Source organism: Aquarana catesbeiana, linkage group LG06 (assembly GCF_042186555.1).
Source record: "Aquarana catesbeiana isolate 2022-GZ linkage group LG06, ASM4218655v1, whole genome shotgun sequence".
Lineage (NCBI taxonomy): Eukaryota > Metazoa > Chordata > Amphibia > Anura > Ranidae > Aquarana > Aquarana catesbeiana.
The window spans coordinates 23,001,772-23,007,771 of NC_133329.1; positions in this window are offsets into that span (position 1 = coordinate 23,001,772).

Here is a 6,000-nt window from a genome sequence, read left to right on the forward strand (position 1 = left end):
TGGCCAGGAGGAGAAACAGGAAGACATTAAAGAATATTAATTTACTAATGTCACACAATAGGGTGGGCTCAGGGCACAGTGCTCTGCGCTCCAAGCCCACCCTCTTTTGAAGCTCTAATCACATGCTTCAAAAAAAAACATTGGAATACACGTGTCCAGCACATTAGGGGCTGGGTCCATGGATTAGGGGGGCGGTGCCCCGTGCCCCTAATGAGCACCCATCACTGCTTACCTGTCCAGAAATCCAGCGGTATTGGCACCCAAGCCGATTTTTTAATCGGTTATCAGGCGCTGCCACAGCCATCTCCACTAAGGCCTTATGGCTTCACAGCCAGTTCCCTGCTGCGTATGTGCGAAGTGTGTTGCACTCTGTGAATGGGCCGCCTGCAGGGGAAGGTAGAGGGGGGCTGAACTTTTGGCTGTGGCAAATTCAGCCAGAAGTAGAAAGTGGGTACCTGTTAAAATCAAGTACCCGCTCCTCCAAATGTGGCAGCAGAGAGGGGGGAGGAGGAAGACAAGCAGAGCTTACCCTTTTGGGTGAAGCTCCGCTTTAAGTAATTTTATAGCCAGAAATTCAGATTTTACCTTGTGTGCAAAAAAATGCAAAAATACTTAAAATTTTATATGAGATTTTTTTTTTTCATGAAGAACAGATATTCTTTAATCTGACCAATCATAAATAAGTAAAAAATTGCATTATTAGTATCACTGTTATCTTATTGATGCCCGAGAATAATTGCCAGACATGAAAATGACCTCCATTTTATTTTTTTATTTACATAGTTAGTCAGGTTGAAAAAAGACACAAGTCTATTTAGTTCAACATATAAAAAAAGAAAAAAAAGGAAAAAAATCAAACAATCCCATATACTGTACACAATCCTTCACCCACAATGAATCCAGAGGAAGGCGAAAAACCCCAGCAGAGCATGATCCAATTTGCTCCAGCAGGGGAAAAAATTCCTTCCTGATCCCCCGAGAGGCAATCGGATTTTCCCTGGATCAACTTTATCTATAAATGTCAATACCCAGATTTATATTATGTATATTTAGGAAAGAATCCAGGTCTTTTTTAAAGCAATCTACTGAGCTGGCCAGAACCATCTCTGGAGGGAGTCTATTCCACATTTTCACAGCTCTTACTGTGAAGAAACCTTTCTGTCTTTGGAGGTTTACTTTTTTTTCATCCAGACATAAAGAGTGCCACCTTGTCCTCTGTGATGACCTTAAAGTGAATAACTCAACACCAAGTTCACTATATGGACCCCTTTTATATTTATACATGGTGATCATATCCCCCCTTATGTATTTATACATGGTGATCATATCCCCCCTTATGTATTTATACATGGAGATCATATCCCCCTTATGTATTTATACATGGAGATCATATCCCCCTTATGTATTTATACATGGAGATCATATCCCCCCCTTATGTAATTATACATGGAGATCATATCCCCCCTTATGTATTTATACATGGAGATAATATCCTCCCTTATTTAATTATACATGGAGATCATATCCCCCCCTTATGTAATTATACATGGAGATCATATCCCCCTTATATATTTATACATGGTGATCATATCCCCCCTTATATATGTATACATGGAGATCATATCCCCCTTATGTATTTATACATGGAGATCATATCCCCTTATGTATTTATACATGGAGATCATATCCCCCCTTATGTATTTATACATGGTGATCATATCCCCCCTTATGTATTTATACATGGAGATCATATCCCCCCTTATGTAATTATACATAGAGATCATATCCCCTTATGTATTTATACATGGTGATCATATCCCCCCTTATATATGTATACATGGAGATCATATCCCCCTTATGTATTTATACATGGAGATCATATCCCCTTATGTATTTATACATGGAGATCATATCCCCCCTTATGTATTTATACATGGTGATCATATCCCCCCTTATGTATTTATACATGGAGATCATATCCCCCCTTATGTAATTATACATAGAGATCATATCCCCCCTTATGTATTTATACATGGAGATCATATCCCCTCTTATATATTTATACACGGAGATCATATCCCCCCTATGTATTTATACATGGAGATCATATCCCCCTTATGTATTTATACATGGAGATCATATCCCCTTATGTATTTATACATGGAGATCATATCCCCCCTTATGTATTTATACATGGTGATCATATCCCCCCTTATGTATTTATACATGGAGATCATATCCCCCTTATGTAATTATACATGGGGATCATATCCCCCCTTATATATGTATACATGGAGATCATATCCCCCTTATGTATTTATACATGGAGATCATATCCCCCTTATGTAATTATACATGGAGATCATATCCCCCCTTATGTATTTATACATGGAGATCATATCCCCTCTTATATATTTATACACGGAGATCATATCCCCCCTATGTATTTATACATGGAGATCATATCCCCCTTATGTATTTATACATGGAGATCATATCCCCCTTATGTATTTATACATGGAGATCATATCCCCCTTATGTATTTATACATGGAGATCATATCCCCCCTTATGTAATTATACATGGAGATCATATCCCCCTTATATATGTATACATGGAGATCATATCCCCCTTATGTATTTATACATGGAGATCAAATCCCCCTTATGTATTTATACATGGAGATCATATCCCCCTTATGTATTTATACATGGAGATAATATCCCCCCTTATGTAATTATACATGGAGATCATATCCCCCCTTATATATGTACACATGGAGATCATATCCCCCTTATGTATTTATACATGGAGATCATATCCCCCTTATGTATTTATACATGGAGATCATATAACCCCTATGTATTTATACATGGTGATCATATCCCCCCTTATGTATTTATACATGGAGATCATATCCCCCCTTATATATGTATACATGGAGATCATATCCCCCTTATGTATTTATACATGAAGATCATATCCCCCTTATGTATTTATACATGGAGATCATATCCCCCCTATGTATTTATACATGGAGATCATATCCCCCCTTATGTATTTATACATGGAGATCATATCCACCTTATGTAATTATACATGGAGATCATATCCCCCCTTATATATGTACACATGGAGATCATATCCCCCTTTTGTATTTATACATGGAGATCATATCCCCCCTTATGTATTTATACATGGAGATCATATCCCCTCCTATATATTTATACATGGTGATCATATCCTCCTTATGTAATTATACATGGAGATCATATCCCCCCTTATATATTTATACATGGTGATCATATCCCCCCTTATATATGTACACATGGAGATCATATCCCCCTTATGTATTTATACATGGAGATCATATCCCCCTTATGTATTTATACATGGTGATCATATCCCCCCTCATGTATTTATATATGGAGATCATATCCCCCTTATGTATTTATACATGGAGATCATATCCCCTCTTAATCTCCTCTTCTCAAGAGAATACATTCAGTTCCTCTAATCTCTCCCCATGCCTCTTATCGGTTTGGTTGTTCTTCTCTGCCTTTGGAAAGACATTGATACAATACATGAATAATACTCTTTGTCTCGTGGTCTGTTGACATTTCAATGACACTATTATGTAGATATAGAAAACAGAAATTGATCTCTGATTCGGTTTACTTAGAATAAATGATGGGGAAAGATTTGAGATCTTGTGTAAACAATCTTGCTTCACGTCTAATGGAGCATTCAAAGATATCTAAGCAACAGTCCTCCAAACAGGATTGACAACATTTTTTTGTTAGAGCGGTGAACATAAAGAATGAGGAAACCTGAATACAAAGAAAGGGGAAGCCAAAGTAAAAAGAGCAGCAAACGGTGAATAAGGCGATTTGAAGATTTTCCCTTTGGTAGAACAATACGGAGGTGGTGAAGATCAAATCTTATCTGTGAACCGACGGCTTCGGGAGCAAATTCTGCTCATGGAGGAGTGATAGGCAACAAAGATTTCCAGGATGGAAAAACGATTGTATTTCCTCTTCCTCCTGGTCCTTCTGTGTGCTTCCCATGGAGCAACAGGTGAGTGGATTCAACAATATCCCAACTAAATACACGAGTAGACTTTTGAACAAATTTTTTTATATGAAAATTCCCAGTACATTTGATGACTGGATGAATGTCATTTGAAAATACTTTAAAATTTAATTTGCTTTTAAAAAGTGATTTTGGATCGGACTTTCCTGAATGAAAACCACATACATTGTTAGAAATGTGTTTGTTCATTCGTTAATTTGAAAAAAAAAAATCCCCAATCCTGCTCTTGAATTTTCTAGTCATAAAAAATAAAATGTTGAATTGACCCCACTAATCATTAGAAAATCAAACAAATGTTCTTATAACAAAAACATTAAAGAAAATTCTACTGGTGTGTGTGTGTGGTCACCTTGATGCCCCGTACACACGGTCGGATTTTCCAATGGAAAATGTCCGATCGGAGTGTGTTGTCGGAAATTCCGACCGTGTGTAGGCTCCATCGGACATTTTCCATCGGATTTTCCGACACACAAAGTTGGAGAGCAGGAGATAAAATTTTCCGACAACAAAATCCGTTGTCGGAAATTCTGATCGTGTGTACACAAATCCGACGGACAAAGTGCCACGCATGCTCAGAATAAATAAAGAGATGAAAGCTATTGGCCACTGCCCCGTTTATAGTCCTGACGTACATGTTTTACGTCACCGCGTTTAAAATGATCGGATTTTCTGACAACTTTGTGTGACCGTGTGTATGCAAGACAAGTTTGAGCCAACATCCATCGGAAAAAATCCTAGGATTTTGTTGTCGGAATGTCCAAACAAAGTCCGACCGTGTGTACGGGGCATAAGACTTTCTTTTTAGTAACTTCCATACAATGTCCTCTGTTTTGTTTGATACATATATATATATATATATATATATATATATATATATATATATATAATATATATATATATATGTTTTATATCTGACTCCTGTGTGTTGTTACATAAACTGGATGTCTGCTATGCATAAGAATTGTCTGCCCTCAGTGCAATGGATACATTGTATCAATAAACAAATCCTGCATGCTGTTATATCAAATATTGGATACAAAGTATCCCTCTTCATCTATACAAAGAAACTCCAGCAATTCTATAATAATATATTAGATCCTCCAATCTGTACATTTACAAACCATCAAATACCATCTCTTTCTAGACATGTGCAATTTGTTTAGTTCAGAATCAGTTTTTTTTTTTTTTATTTCAACAAATTCATTAATTCGAAAATATTCAAATTAACATAAACCTGTTTAACCACTTTAATACCAGACACTTTCACCCCTTCCTGCCCAGGAGACAATTTTCAGCTTTCAGCGCTTTCGCACTTTGAATGACAATTGCGCGGTCATGCTACACTGTACCCAAACTAATTTTATATAATTTTGTTCCCACAAAAATGCTACACACGGTCGGATTTTCTGATGGAAAATGTCCGATCGGAGCGTGTTGTCGGAAATTCCGACCGTGTGTGGGCTCCATCGGACATTTTCCATCGGATTTTCCGACACACAAAGTTGGAGAGCAGGAGATAAAATTTTCCGATAACAAAATCCGTTGTCGGAAATTCCAATCGTGTGTACACAAATCCGACGGACAAAGTGCCACGCATGCTCAGAATAAATAAAGAGATGAAAGCTATTGGCCACTGCCCCGTTTATAGTCCCGACGTACATGTTTTATGTCACCGGGTTCAGAATGATCGGATTTTCCAACAACTTTGTGTGACCGTGTGTATGCAAGACAAGTTTGAGCTAACATCCGTTGGAATAAATTATAGGATTTTGTTGTCGGAATGTCCGAACAAAGTCCGACTGTGTGTACGCCCTAATAGAGTTTTCTTTTCATGGTATTTGATCACTTCTGAGATTTTTTTAAATAAAAAAACCCCAAAAATTTTGAAAAAAAAAGTTTTTCTGTTTC